We start from the raw sequence: 17038 nt of genomic DNA on the forward strand, positions 1-17038 counted from the left end.
GCCCGTTGGATATCAGTCGCCTAAGTTTCAACATTTCGATGGAAAAGGTAATACCAAACAACATATTGCTCACTTTGTCAAAACTTGTGAGAATGCTGGTACGAGAGGCGATCAACTGGTGAAGCAGTTTGTCCGAACGTTGAAGGGAAACGCCTATGATTGGTATACCGATCTCGAGCCTAAAATGATCGAGAGTTGGGAACAACTTGAAAGAGAATTCCTAAATCGCTTCTACAGTACTAGGCGAATTGTCAGCATGATGGAGCTCACCAATACTAGACAACGAAAAGGTGAACCCGTTGTTGACTATATATGATAAGAAAACAATAGCCAATTGGATCTAAGAACCCTTATGGTTATGCAAACCCTTAGATCACAAATGCTAAAACCCCAAATCGAGATGATGTCAATCAAGGAAGAAGTTAGAACGGATTTACCTTGATGATCAATATCAAGAGTAGAGACAACTTGTTTCTAAACTCAAGATTCGAACCACTCCACAAGATAGCTTGATCAAGACTACTTGAATGATTCTAGCATGCAAATCTAACACCTAAGAATTGCAAAGAAAAAACAAGTTCTAGGCTTTTGAAGCTAAATAGCAACTTTCATTCAACATAAAAAATCTGTATCTCAAAGGAAACAAACTAGGCTATTTATAGCCTTTAAAACAACCCTAAGAGTAACCTAAAGGCATTTGAAAGGTTGTAACTCCCAATTACATGATGGCCATAACATCCACTAGCTAAAATGTAATTTAAAACACATCAATGAAATGTTTAAAACTGAAAATATAATAAAAAGAGGTTTAAATCCGAGAATTGAAGTCTTGGTCACCCTTCAAAGTCTTTGTAACCTCCCAATTATAAATGAAGCTTCACTTGAAGTAGTTTGAGGTGTAGTTCCATTAATTGATAGATGACTTGCAATAAATGAAGCTTGAGATGCACTTAAGTTCATTTAATGCAACTTGAGTTCCTTGAATTGAACTTGGCTTTATTGAATGCAACTTGAGTTAAACTCCACTTCAACATCAGCTCGTTTAAATGAACTTAGAGTTCATTTAATGCAACGCCTCCCTTAAGCTCTACTTGGAAGATATTGACTTGAAAAGTTTCATCTCTCTCTTGATCTTCCCTAGCCGAGCTCACCAAGTATTGAACATGAGAAAGTAAAGCTTGTTGTAGCTTCTTGGATCTTGATCTCGTTATGGGTCCTTGAGGCATGAAAATGGTGCTTCCTTGGTTCACATCATCCTCCCTCTCTTGAGAAGGATTCGTCCTCGAATCATAGCCATCACCTACATCAAAAGGACTCAAATCAGCAACATTAAAGGTTGCACTAACACCATACTCACCTGGTAAATCAATTTTATAAGCATTGTCGTTGCTGCGCTCGAGAACTTGAAATGGACCATCTCCTCTAGGATTGAGCTTAGAATGTCGTTGGACGGGAAATCTCTCCTTTCGAAAGTGCACCCACACCCAATCTCCCGGGTTGAATATAAGATGCCTTCATCCCTTATTAATTCTGGAAGCAATATTGGCATTTTGCTTCTCAATCCTCTCCTTGACCTCCTTGTGTAGCTTATGAACGTATTCAACCTTAGCATTAGCATCAAAATTCACAAATTCAGTAGGTGGCAAAGGTAGCAAATCAAGAGGTGTTATAGGATTAAAGCCATAAACAATTTCAAAAGGAGTGCACTTAGTAGTACTATGGACAACCCTATTGTAAGCAAATTCAACAAATGGCAAACAATCCTCCCAAGATTTGATATTTTTATCAATAACAGCCCTAAGCATAGTAATCAATGTCCTATTTACTACCTCAGTTTGACCATCCGTTTGAGGGTGACATGTAGTAGAATAGACTAGCTTAGTACCTAACTTTCCCCATAAGACACGCCAAAAATGACTCAAGAATTTTACATCCCGATCACTAACAATGCTGTAAGGAATGCCATGCAATCGAATAATCACTCTAAAGAACAAATCCGCAATGTATTTAGCATCATCAGTTTTGTGACATGGAATAAAATGAGCCATTTTAGTAAATCTATCAACAACCACAAATATACTATCTCTACCTTTCCTAGTCCTTGGTAAACCTAAGACAAAGTCCATTGATATATCCAACTAAGGAGCAATTGGAACGGACAAAGGAGAATATAAGCCATGCGGTTTAAGTCTAGATTTAGCTTGCCTACATGAAATGCAATGCTCACAAACTTTATGAACGTCATGTCTCATCCTAGGCCAATAAAAATGTTCAGAAAGCATGTCACATGTTTTTGCTACTCCAAAATGCCCCATTAATCCTTCTCCATGAGCTTCTTTAACAAGCAATTCACGAATAGAGCAATTTTGAATGCACAACTTACCTTTCCTAAAAAGAAATCCATCAAACAAGTTGTACCCATCCAAAACAGTACCATTTTCAAGAAAATCAAAAATAGAACCAAAAGAAGGATCATCATGGTACAAGGTTTTAATATGCTCAAATCCAAGTAGTTTAGCATTCAAAGTGTTAAAAAGAGCATACCTTCGAGACAAAGCATCAGCAACTACATTCTCTTTACCTTGTTTATACTTAATGACATAAGGAAATGTCTCAATGAACTCCACCCACTTAGCATGGCGACGATTGAGCTTATCTTGACCTCTCAAGTGTTTTAAACTTTCATGATCAGTATGGATAACAAACTCTTTAGGCCAAAGATAATGTTGCCATGTTTGTAATGCACGAACCAAAGCATAAAGTTCTTTGTCATAAGTGGGATACTTCAAAGAAGCACCATTCAACTTCTCACTAAAGAACATTAAAGGTCTTTGATTTTGCATTAAAACAGCACCTATACCTACCCCACTAGCATCACATTCAATTTCAAAAGTTAAGTCAAAATTAGGCAATGCAAGTAGTGGAGCGGAACTCAATTTTTCTTTCAAAGTAGTAAAAGCACGTTCTTGGTCCTCCCCCCACACAAAAGTAACATGTTTCTTAACAAGTTCATTCAAAGGTGAAGCAATTGTACTAAAGTCTTTTATGAACCTACGATGGAAGCCCGCAAGTCCATGAAAACTTCTTACCTCACTTACACTTTTAGGTGTAGGCCAATCCCTTATAGCTTTTACCTTGTCCTCATCAACCTCAACACCTTTGGATGAAACTACAAAACCAAGAAAGTTAACTTTTTCCATACAAAAGCTACATTTCTTTAAGTTTGCATACAAACACTCTTTTTTTAAAGTATTCAAAACAGAACGTACATGCTCAACATGCTCATTTAATGACTTAGAGTAAACAAGAATATCATCAAAATATACAACCACAAACTTCCCTAAGTATTCACGCAAGACATGATTCATTAACCTCATGAATGTACTAGGTGCATTAGTCAATCCAAAAGGCATAACTAACCATTCATAAAGACCATACTTAGTTTTGAAAGCAGTTTTCCATTCATCCCCAATATGCATGCGAATTTGATGATAACCCGATTTCAAATCAATCTTAGTAAAGAGACTACATCCATGCAACTCATCAAGCATATCATCTAATCTAGGAATTTGATGCCTATACTTAATAGTTATCTTGTTTATAGCCCTACAATCAACACACATACGCCATGACCTATATTTCTTAGGTACAAGAATAACCGGAACAGAACATGGACTCAAACTCTCGCGTACATACCCTTTGGCAAGGAGGTCATTCACTTGCCTTTGTATCTCTTCGATCTCGCTAGGATTAGTCCTATACGCCGGACGGTTTGGAATGGTTGCTCCCGGAATGAAGTCAATCCTTGTGCTCGATCCCCCTAAGTGGTGGCAATCCACTTGGCATCTCCTTGGGAAATAATTCCTCAAATTCCTGCAAAAGGGCAACAAAAATACTAGGCAAAGAAGGGTTAAGCTCGTTAGTAAGGAAACAAGATCCTTTGTACAGAAGTACAAGGATATTTCGTTTTGCAATCAAAGCATTCCTAACCTCACCCATTCTAGCACACAAGCTCACACATTTGGCTTTTCTCTCATTTTTCTCACTAGGTCGATTGCTACTCTCTTGCTTTTCACTCAAACTCTTTTTTTCTCTCAATTCTTTTTCTTTCATTTTTTTTGCTTTTACATCGACCTCTTGCCTTTTCGTTTCAAGTTTACATTGGTCAACATATACATCTTTTGGAGACAAAGGTACAAGAGTAGTTTTCCTACCATTATGAGTAAAGTGATAACGATTAGTATATCCATCATACATTACCCGACGATCAAATTGCCATGGTCACCCTAACAAAATATCTCCGGCATGCATTGAGACAACATCACACAAAACATCATCAGCATATTTTCCAATGGTAAAAGAAACAAGAACTTGCTTATTCACCCTTACCTCCCCACAATCACTCAACCATTGAAGCTTATACGGTCTAGGATGTGGTTTAGTCTCTAAATTAAGTCTCTTGACCAGAATTGAACTCACAACATTGGTGCAACTACCGCTGTCGATCACCATACTACAAGGTACAGATTGAACAAGGCACCTAGTGTGAAATAAATTCTCTCTTTGGTCTAAGCTATCCTCCTTAACTTGGGTGCTTAAAGCTTTCCTAGTGACTAAGGACATATGTGTAGGGTTCTCTTCACTATACTCCTCACTATCACAATTACATGATGGCTATAACATCCACTAGCTAAAATGTAACTTAAAACACATAAATGAAATGTTTAAAACTGAAAATATAATAAAAAGAGGTTTAAATTCGAGAATTGAAGTCTTGGTCATCCTTCAAAGTCTTTGTAACCTCCCAATTATAAATGAAGCTTCACTTGAAGTAGTTTGAAGTGTAGTTCCATTAATTGATGGATGACTTACAATAAATGAAGCTTGAGATGCACTTAAGTTCATTTAATGCAACTTAAGTTCATTTAATGCAACTTGAGTTCCTTGAATTGAACTTGGCTTTATTGAATGCAACTTGAGTTAAACTTCACTTCAACTTCAGCTCCTTTAAATGAACTTAGAGTTCATTTAATGCAACGCCTCCCTTAAGCTCTACTTGGAAGATATTGACTTGCAAAGTTCCATCTCTCTCTTGATCTTCCCTAGCTGAGCTCACCAAGTATTGAACATGAGAAAGTAAAGCTTGTTGTAGCTTCTTGGATCTTGATCTCGTTATGGGTCCTTGAGGCATGACAATGGTGCTTCTTTGGTTCACATCAATATAAACCGATGGAGATCTTTAAGTCTTGATTGCAAGGATAGACTTACTGAACTATCTGCTGTCGAATTGTGCACTCAAGGTATGCATTGGGAACTTCTTTACATCCTTCAAGGTGTAAAACCTCGCATCTTTGAAGAGCTGGCAACTCGTGCTCATGATAGGGAGCTAAGCATTGCTAGTTAAGGAAGTAAGAATTTCTTAGTGTCGAACTTAGAGAAAGAAAGCAAAATTATTGAGAAAGCTTTAGGTGAATCTTTTGGTGTAAACACAATCTCTCCCAAATTTTCTTCAAGAATAAAAGGAAAGAGAATTGGGAAGCAACAAGGAAATGAGAAAAGATAGCTAAGCTTGAAATACAGTCAAGAAAAAGTCTATCTTTTTCTTGATTCCGACATCCCTTATATGTTGGAACAATTACTGGAGTCACGATTGATTGTACTTCCAGAGTGCATACGACCAGAAGAAATGGGTAAAGTTGATGATCCCAAATATTGCAAGTACCAACGAGTTATCAATCATCCAGTGGAAAAGTGTTTTGTCCTAAAAGAGCGTATCCTAAATTTAGCTAGAGAAGGAAAGATTGAGTTGGATTTCAATGAAATAGTTAAATCAAATCACGTTGCAGTAACAACAAATATAAGCAGCCAAACACCTCAAAGTCTATTCCACAATAAGGGGTTAGACTTGATCCAATTTGGAACGTTGAAGCATATATTTGTTCGCTCTCAATGGAAGACTTCAAGAAATACCATTAAAGATGTTGTCAAATTCGTCAATCATGGAAAGGAAGACTGGACTATTATGATTCGCCTGGAGAACAAAAAACAAAGTTTTGCTCAAAACAAGTCACCTATGCTCAGCAAAAAGCATGAACACCATGGAAGGAAGAATTCAAGGAATCCTAAATCAGAAGGGAAAGAAAATAAAGACTCCTTTCGACCTCATATATCGGTGACCTTAAAAGAGTTTTTCCCGATAAAAATTTTCCATGTCAAAAAAGAAAAAGAAAATCTTGCAAGTTCGTATTACGTAAATGTGGAAGAAGTTGATGACTCCAAAGTAACTTAGTAAAGCACTTCTGTCTTCAATCGCATCAAGCTTTCAACTACTCGACGTTCAGTCTTTCAAAGGATGAGTATGGCAACTGCAAAAGAAGAAAGTCAATGTGTTACATCCATCCCCACTCGATCTTCAGTCTTTCAATGGCTAAGCATCTCCACGTCAAAGAAAAATCAATCTTCGAAATCTGTTTTTGATCGTCTCGAAGTGTTAAGCAATCAATACGAAAGAATGATGAAGACCGTGGAAGCAAAATCATCTGATGAAGTAAATGATGACAAGAAAATTCACAGCATTGTTCCTTCACGTATGAAGAGAAAATTCTTCCTTATCATAAATACAGAAGGTTCCTTAAAAGTAAAACAAAGGCTCTTCATCTCAACCAATCCTAAAAATGGAGGATATGGAAGTTGCGATGAAAATTGGAGCATTTGAAATATAACACTCCTTATCGTAAGAGTCTAAACTACATGATACTGCTGGCGCACATGAGTTAAAAAGGTGAACGGCCTAAAAAAAAGTTTAAAAAAAATATATCTTGTACTTGAACTACGTTATGATTTGATCCCTTTTTATTGAAAGGTACGTAGGCAGCTTAAAGAAAACTTTAAGTTCAGTCCAAGTTAAAAAAAAAGCAAGACCACAATGACACTGCAAGACGCATGTACAACCTTACCAAGAGTAACGATACAACGTTCAACCCTATTAAAGGCTAGCTTTGCAGCAAAGTGGAGGATGATCGTTGGGGGCATAAATCATCAAATTGGGTTTTGTTCCTCATGATAGGTGTCATCCTCCAAATTAGATATGCACATGATGATCGTTGGCGAAGAAGTTGCAGTCACTTGATCGTTCGTGAAGAATTTGCAGCTTCTTGATCATTGGCGAATATATTGCAAACTTGATAGTTGGCGAAGATATTGCAGCCGCTTAATCGTTGGTTAAGAAAAATTGCAGCCAATTGATCATTAACGAAGAAGGTGCAGTCATTTGATCGTTTGCAAAGATTTTGCAGCCGCTTGATCGTTGGTGATGAAGTTACAGTCACTTGATCATTTGCAAAGAATTTGCAGCTGTTTGATCATTGGCGAATATATTGCAAGTTTGATAGATGGCGAAGAAGTTGCAGCCATTTGATGGTTGACGAAGATGTTGGAAGGTGGCCATAAGAAAGACAGATAAAAGTGACCATTGTTGGTATAGAACACCTTAACCGATCGAAAAGGTGTTAATCTATTCAACAAAAATGTCGCTGCAAGGCAGATGGATGTGGACACTGCTTGTATACGAACACTTTAATCGATCGAAAATGTGTTAAACCTATACAGCAAAAATGTCTTTGCAAGGTAAAGATGTGGACACTCTAATCTAGGAACACCTTAACCGATCGAAAAGGTGTTAACCTACCCAGCAAATATGTCACTGTAAGGCAGATGGACGTGAGCATTGCTAGTATAGGGGTGTGACTATTGCTGGTATAGGAACACCTTAACCGTTCGAAAATGTGTTAACCTACTCAGCAAATATGTCACTGTAAGGCAGATGGACGTGAGCATTGCTAGTATAGGGGTGTGACTACTGCTGGTATAGGAACACCTTAACCGATCGAAAAGCTGTTAATCTACTCAGCAAAGATGTCACGCTAAGGCAAATAGACATGAGCATTGCTAGTATAAGGGCATGACTACTGCTGGTATAGGAACACCTTAACCGATCGAAAATATGTTAACCTATTCAGCAAAGATGTCACGTTAAGGCAAATGGACGTGAGCATTGCTAGTATAGGGGCGTGACCACTGCTGGTATAGGAACACCTTAACCGATTGAAAAGGCATTAACCTACCCAGCAATGACATCACCGAAAGGTAAATGAAGGTGACCACCGCCGCTAGATACCAAGATCACAAATAAATAAGTGATCGGCCAAAGCAGGAGTGACACCATTGTAAAGAATTATTGCAAGACTCAACTACTAAATTTTGAATTGATCAATAGGCTCTATCACAAAATCTAAGTGTTGGTCCTTATATAACTAATTTTTGAATTGGTCAATAGGCTCTATCACAAAATCTAAGTGTTGGTCCTTATATAGAGCAACTTCATCAAATGGGGGCATCATATTTGCAATCAAATAATATGGACATGTTCAAGTTTTACAAGAAAAAAAAATAAAAAAAAATATGGAGAGAGACTTTCAAATTGAAAAGGAAGTTTGATTAAAAAAAAATTCAATTAAAAAAAAAGTTTGATTAAAAATAAATAAATAATTGAAAACTAAAAAAAAAGTTTTTGAAAATCCTCCTCCCATGATAGAGGTTAACTTTTATATATATATATATATATTGAAAGTCCTCCTGCGGTGGGGAAAGGTTAAGAAAAAAGAAAAAAAAATTCTTTTGGCAAGTGTTTAAAAAAAAACAGAAATAGTAAGGAGAAATTTTTTACTCTTTGTCCATGCAAATTAGATGGGTGAACGGTAAGCTCGATGATAATTCAAAGCTACATAAAGAAAAGAATAGTGTGAATACCAAAAGCCAAGAATTAAAAAAAAAAAAAAAAAACTTTGAAGCCAACATTTTCAGTGGACTTCTGTGCTTCTACCAATGCACCTGAAGCCTCAATTTATAGGCAAGAATTTGGGATTCAAATCAGAAGAATAATCCAAATCTCAATTCGAATAGGATTCCTTATTCAAATTCGGGTTGAAAATTTGATTGGATTCTTAATTTAAATTTGACCCAAATCAAATCTCAACTCAGATAGGATTCCTATTCAAACTCGAAATTGAAATTCAGTGGGATTTTAACTCAAATCAGCTCCCAAGTACGATTCTTCATTCAAATTCAAATTCTAAATTTGATTCGATATCAAATTTAAATCCCTTTCAAATTTATCTCAAATTTGAATTTGAATTATATTCCGACTTTTAAATTACGTCCGATAAATTTCATAGTTTCAAATTTGATCCAAAATTCAAATTTGAACCATAATCCAACATTCAATTTAAAGTTGGATAAATTCCAAAATTTCAAATTCATCTCAAATTTGAATTATATTCCAACTTTTAAATTACGTTGGATAAATCCCATATTTTAAATTTAAGATGTCTCATTTTAAATTGTGCAAATTTATTGTCAATTGGACCTACAACGATATCTTGGTCCACGATTAAATTTTCTTTCAAAATTATGACTTAAATTAATCTTTTTGATTGCACAATATTTTCAAAATTTAGCCACAAATATGTTTGGCACAAATTTCGAAAATGGGCATGTGTAGAACCATGAATGTTTGGGCCATCATAAAAGACCACGTCATTATCTATTTTATTTAGGGATTAGTTATATATTAACCCTAGATTAAAATTAAAGATAAATTGACAATTAAAATATGTAATTGGATCATATGAGAACTGGGCTTGGAATCAATTTGGTTCACAAACTTGGCCCAAAACCTAATTTACCATGAGACCAGGTGGATTAATATTTAAATTTAAATACATTTAAAGAATTGGACTTGTCCCAAAAATTATCCAAGTCCAATGACCCACCAAGCCTATGAAAACCTCTATAAATAGAGGGGACCTCATTCACTTTCAGGGTTCAGATTTTCAGAATTGAAAGAATTCACACCAAATTGAAAATTCTCGACTTGAAGATTCGAAGACCAACTTGAAGACTTTGAAAACTTAAAGACTTGAAGACTTTCGAAGAACATATAACTTCAATCTAAATTCAACAACAAACAGATCAAAGTTCAACTCTACGAAATATGCAAATCAAAGTTCAACTCCACGAAATATAATTTCTCCGAAAAATCTCGTGTGAATAATTAGATTTAGTTTAAAATTTATATGTTAAATAACAATTAGTCAAATTGATTTTCTTTTATTTGTCTGTTTTAAGATTTTGTTAGTTAAATTTAATTTAAAAATTATTTTTTTTTATAATTAGTCTTTGTTAGATCTTTTATAGTTAAACTTAATTTAAAATTTGTTTTTTTAAATAGATTCTTTTATAATACGTTTTTTTTTTAGATTTTGTTATATTTTTTATAGTTGAATTTAATTTAAACTTTATTTTTAAAATAGATTGTTTTTTTTTTGTTTGTTTTAAGGTTTTGTTAGATTTTTTAGTTAAATTTAATTTACTAAATATTAAGAAAATCTTGGAAATGCCACAAATAGGGTAAAGAGATTTTGAAAACCAATTAAAAAAAAAAAAGAAACAAACATCTTTTCAAGAAAAACGACCTATATATGACTGCCACCTCTATTTTCCAAATATTATTCTTGTGGTGGATATTTTTTTTAAATAAATTTAATAATAAACAATATAAAAGAAATCCCCGTGTGCAGCTGGTAATACACTATAGGTGTATAAGTGTCAATTACATCACATTTCTTTCAAACCACACACATATATATACACTCTAGTATTTTAAGGTGTGCACACACGTGTTTTTTTTAACTTTTAAAATGTTAAATTGGGTGAAATTTTATTCAATTTAATTATTTTTAAAAATTAAATATGATAAAATTTATATATTCTTATAACGTAGTTTTATTTTTTTAAAAAAAAAAGCAAAACATAATACAATTTTATTTAGTTGGCTGAATACTTTAGGAGAAAGCATATGTTTTAGTTCTTTATGTATTTTTTTTAATTAAGTCTTCACTTATTAAAAAATTTCAATTTACTTTCCTACATTTTACATTTTTTAATATAATTTCTTGTACGTTAAATTTGTGGCTAATGATAAATTTACATGAAATTGATGAAAATTTGGAGGAGAAAAAACTTATAATTTAAGAGGTGAAGTCTCTAATTCCTCCTCCAAAATATTTTAAGAAATTAGTATGTTTGAGCCCGAAATTGCTGAGCTCGGATGTAACGTAGATCGGAACGTTCAGGATGAACTATGACCAACGGTCCAACACCTTCCCAAAACACTCTGGAGACCTGCAAGACAAAGTTAGCACTCCGACGGGCTAGTTAGTTCTAGTCCGAGCTAACTTGCCGAGTCTATCTGGGATTGCGTACCTTGCATTTAAGGCAAAAGTTTCTATTTATAGAAACTTGGCCCGACAAGAATTCTGACACATGCTAAAATCGCGGCGTGTTGTCGGGTACGGAAGAGACATTGTTACGGACTTCGCCCCACCTCAGCTTGGCACTATAGGTCCTACCCTATCTGCCGACCTAAGTACTTTGGAGTCAATTTCTATGTTTCGTCTGCGTGTTCATCTAACTCACCTTTTGGATCATAACACGTGGCAAGCCAGGATTCGTATCCAACATAGTATAAATTTAAAATTTTCTTATCATTAGATAATGTTTTTCTTATATAACTTTTCATCAAATCACTAAGTATTATAATGTTTTTATCCTCTAAATTTCTGCCAATTTATTAAGTATTGTGTCGTATAAGTTTATACTTAGTCAATCTTAACTTGTACTCCTTGAAAAATCTTATAATATAAAAGAACTAAATTGAAAATTTTAAAATAATATAACTAAGTTGAAAAAACACTCAAACATTGAGATTATAACATATATTATAACATTTTTTTCACATGTTATAATCTCCATGAATGTCATTTTTTTTTCCAGTTAAACAACACGTGGGGTATGGATTTGAACCTCAATAATATATCTCTCAACCAATTGTTGCTCAGATTAAGCTTGTGAATATGATTTTGATGTTACTAACTTAATTGTTATTTTTAAATTATAAATTTATTTTGAATATAGCATGATAATTATAATTGTGAGATTTTAGCTATCTACTCATGGAGAAGTTCATGTCTTAATTATAATTTTAAACTTTGATTCATATAAACGATTTCCTACTAAAAAATAAAAAATAAATAAATAATCCATATAAATGACCTATTAGTTAGTTTAATAAAATAGGTTGTATTTGGGTAGCTATGCACCTATCTCCAACTTCTAAGTTCTAATCTCCACCCCGACTTCTAAGTTCTAATCTTCACCCCATATGTTTTACCAATTGAAATAACTTTATTTTAAAATGCTTTGGTATAATAATTTTTTATTTAATTATAATATATTGTTTTACTTGACCTTTTCCTTTTAGATTCATTAGTACAAATAATAAAATAATTTTTTATCTCATATATAATATGAATTTAGTATAATTGTGTATATATTTTTTTTTAATTTCGTGTTTATTTAATTACTACTTTTAAATGTAAATATGGAAACGAGTAACGACAATTATGAAGCAAAAAGATGAATTATCAAATGAAAAATTTTCTTTTAAAATGATGTCAATTGCAAATAATATAATAAAAATTTACCACTTTGCATCATCTATGGAAATTCCGATTTTTTTTAAACATGGAAATTCCAATATTAATATATTGTATGACAATTTCATTATAATTATTTCTTTAATTCTATCAAAAGTAAGTATATATTTGACAATTTAATAATTTTCTAGGTTCATTTATTCATTATTATTGTTTTTTTAAAATACAATCACATCTCAATATTTTTATTAAAATATAAAATTCAATGGCAATTTTGTAACTTAAGCAATGTTTACAAAACCCCAATAACCCTATTTTTCTCTCAAATCTCATCTTTCTTTTCTGTACGTAACTACATTACCAAATGCATCTCTACACTTAAAATTTTAGTCTTTTTCAATTGTTGGCATTATTATCATCGCTCGTCGTCAACAACACCACATTATTATCATCATCTCTTTTTGTTGACATGATCTTTGCTCTTTTTTTTCTCTATGTTTAATCTGTTTTCACTAACTTCCTTAATATAGAGTACTCATTCATCAATTTCACTATTTTGTAATTAAAGCAAGGTTTACAAAATCTTAATGAGCCCTATTTTCTCTCAAATCTAATATTTAATATCTTTCTTTTATCTATCCGACTACATAACCAAATGTCATCTCTCCCCCTCAATTTTTAGTCTCTTCAATTATTATCATTGTTGCTATCATTCTATTACTCGTTGTTCACACCACATTGTTACTTGTTATTGCTGCCACTTATGCTCATTGATGCCGCTGTCGCACTGATGTTCATCATCTTTTTTTATTACCATCATATTTGTCGTCTTGTTTGGAATTAGTCATTCTCTCCTCTTCAATCTTCTAGTGCAACTTCTTTCACCAAAAATTTTGATTTGGAAAATTTGATTCTAATATGTTATATTTATATATTTCCTATGGAATTTTAATAGTTATTGCTTTCACTCCAATACTAATGACAATAATAAGTAATTTTATAACAATTTATTTATTTGAATAAACTCCATAATTTTATCTACATTATATTTTATGTAATTACATAAATTTGTAACTGCATGAGCAAACTTGAAACGTTGCACACAAAGTTGCAAATAGGTTATTATTTTTTTTCTTTTATTTGTTAAAATAATTCAATAGAATACAACTTTTATAATTTTATTTAAATTTTATAAATATTGAATAAAATTCAAACGTCAAGAATTAAATGTAATTGAATGTTCAAGTTTTCAGACGTCAAAAATTAAACTAAATTAAAAATATTCTAATTCGAACTTCAAAGTGTATTTAAAGGGTAAGTAATGTAATTAGTTTAAATATTGTAAGGTTAAATTTGACATAAAATATATTTTTTTAAATCCTCGCAATTTAACATAGCATAATAAGTATATATATATATATGTTCGTACTCCTTTTCAAAAATATTCCTCTAACAAAGATTGTACTTGAAAATAATTAAAAGATAACAAATTAAGAATATTCTATAAATTAATTCTAAAAAAAAAGATAAAAATAACAAAACAAACAGATCCCTCTATAACCAATTCATAACCATACTATGGTGAAAATTTCAAACGTTGCTGTATTTGTAAATACAAATTTAAATTATACTATTACCGTATTTGCCTGTCTGTTTCTTTTTTTTCATAAAATTTCTTTTGTTTCCTTTCTATTTCTCTTTCTTTTGTCCTCCTCTTCCTCAAAACTTTCAATCGAAGGTTCAGAATTCGGCAGCAACATTTTTTCTCTTACAAGTTACAGATACCTATTTCTTTTATCTTTTTTTTTTTTTTCCTTTGTATTTTCTGACTATAATAACATGTAGAATCTCCACGACTTATTGATCATGGGAATATGTCAAATAATAGCTTAGATGAATTCGTATCTGCAACGTGTATATATTTTCTTCCATTCTATTATTATGATCAAAATTGCTTGAAGCAAATCCATGTTTGATTCTGATATGTATTCAAACATGTGATTCTGATATGTATTCAATATAACAGTGGAGAATGGTAGTTGAGATTTTGACTTTGAAGTGTTGGGAGAAGCTATTTTTTAGCAAAAACAAGGACAAGAAATGAGAGAGGGAGAGATGGAGAAATTAGGGTTTCAAAGAATAGGTAAGGAGAAGGTTGAATGAGAGAGATTGAGAAAACCAGGGGTGTTGGGAGGGTTTTTTTTTTTAAATTATTTTTTTAATCCAAGGTTTGAAATCTTCTCCCGATTTTAATTTTCCTAACCGGCCCTTCTCCCTGAATTTACTCCAAATTCTTTCTCTCATTTATTCTGAAGATTGAGACAATCTGATCCCATTAAATTATTCTTTCCTCGAGTGGAAAGAATGTAGATGATTTTGACTTTATATGGAAAATAATTTCAATTTTTAACTTTAAAATGATATAAATAATTATTATAATGAATTACAATTACATTTAATTGTGATAGTTTCAAATATGCATAGTTATAATTAATAATTATATAATTTTAAATTTTAAATATGATAGGTATCTCCAATCGAAAGGTTTTCGATCCCTCACCCCACCCCACATGTGGACTAAAAAACAAAAAATCAAGTTGCATATAGATCATGGAGGATTATTTAATCCTCTATGTATTAGTTGGGAAAATAAAAAAAGTATTAAGCCCTTTTATGGTAAAATTTGCAAATAGTAGACATACATGAAAATAAAATATAAATAAAGGCATACTAAAATATATATTTATATGGATTTATGTATAAATATAGGTTAGTTGGCACAACCTTTATATATATATATATATATATAAAAACTAGAAATGCAGCCAATTTCATGTACTTCGTTCGCCATATCCCTAATTTATTGTATTAAAAAAATAAAAAATAAACTATCGAATTTAAGAAAATATCTCAACATTGTATTAAATTTTGCATCACAGAGAGTATTATGATCACAAAACAGAATGATTCTCCCCCTATCATTTAGTGATCAAAGATAGCTATTTATAATAGCTATTCAATACATGAATAAGTTACATTTAGTTCAACCACCGTACTTTCAATATAACTAATACAACCAGAATATAACCACCTATACACTTTTCTAATGTGCTCTCTTAACACCCCCCTCAAGCCAATGGTAGATGAAGCAATTACATTGAACTTGGACCGTGTTAGAGTATATATTAGTATATTTTATATTCTTGTATTAATATTAATTTGTCCTTTACTTCTCTTTATAGGATTAGGTCAACCTTGTATATTTGTCTATATATATAGACTTTAATAATGAGAATATATTACGTCTCTACATGGTATCAGAGCTTTAGGTTTCTATGTTTCTTGCCCATTACGGTTTTGTTGCCCACTAGGGTTTTGATGCCCACTAGGGTTTTGTGCCTCCATTAGGTTAGGGTTTTGTGCCCCCATTAGGTTACGGTTTTGTGCCCATTAGGGTTTTGTCCCTTAAGGTTTTGTTCATTGCTATCCAACTCAACTCACTACTACCGACGCTACCGCCACCGACCGCCGCCACCGCCCACTGCAGCCACCGACCACTGCCGCCGCCCACTGCCTCCGCCGTCACCGACCACTGCCGCCGTTTGCTGATTCGCCAATGCTGCTGTTTTCTGATTGCTGTTCGTGGGTTTCGTCCGCCGCCAATCATCTGTGCTTTCGTCATCGCCAGTCGCCACCCGTCGCCTTCGCCCTTCTGGTTGTCATGGGGTAGCACTTAGGGTTTCTGGGTTCAGAAAACACCTAATCCGGTTTGGTTCCAGCAATTTGATTCATCTGTTTTGTTTGGTTCAGGTGGTTTGGTCTAGTTTTGTCATTTTGTTCAAATAAGTTCGTTTGTTTGTTATGGTTGAGAAGAAATCAATCGTAACTTCTGAGGTGATCTCAATGATATCAAAAATCACAGAACACAAGTTGAATGGAGCACGAATAGATTATTTGTCTAACAAGTTGGGCATGATTAATATATATGCACCAACTGGAGGGGGAGTATTAGAGTATATATTGGTATATTTTATATTCTTGTATTAATATTAATTTATCATTTACCTTCTCCTTATAGGATTAGGTCAACCTTGTATATTTGTCTATATATATAGACTTTAATAATGAGAATATATTACATTGGACTCTCTCCAACCTTTAGTCTCTACAGACCGAATAGCTAGAAAACGAGATGCAGAGAGAGGTTTTGTGAACACATCAGCAATTTGTGCTGTAGCAGGAAGATGACAAACAAAAATCTTCTTTTGCAACGCCAGATCGCGAACAAAGTATATATCTAGTTCAACATGCTTAGTGCGAGAGTGTTGAATCGGATTAGCACTTAAGTGAACTGCTCCAAGGTTATCACACCATACAATAGGGGGATGGGGCAATGAAATCTGCAAGTCTGAAAAGAGAGACTGCAGCCACACTAATTCTGCTGAAATGTGTGCAAGACTCCGATATTCTTTTTTTTTTTGGAA

The sequence above is a fragment of the Momordica charantia genome (genome assembly GCF_013281855.1).
Source record: "Momordica charantia cultivar OHB3-1 chromosome 8 unlocalized genomic scaffold, Mcharantia_2.0 BLBB01000008.1, whole genome shotgun sequence".
In the NCBI taxonomy this organism is placed as follows: Eukaryota; Viridiplantae; Streptophyta; class Magnoliopsida; order Cucurbitales; family Cucurbitaceae; genus Momordica; species Momordica charantia.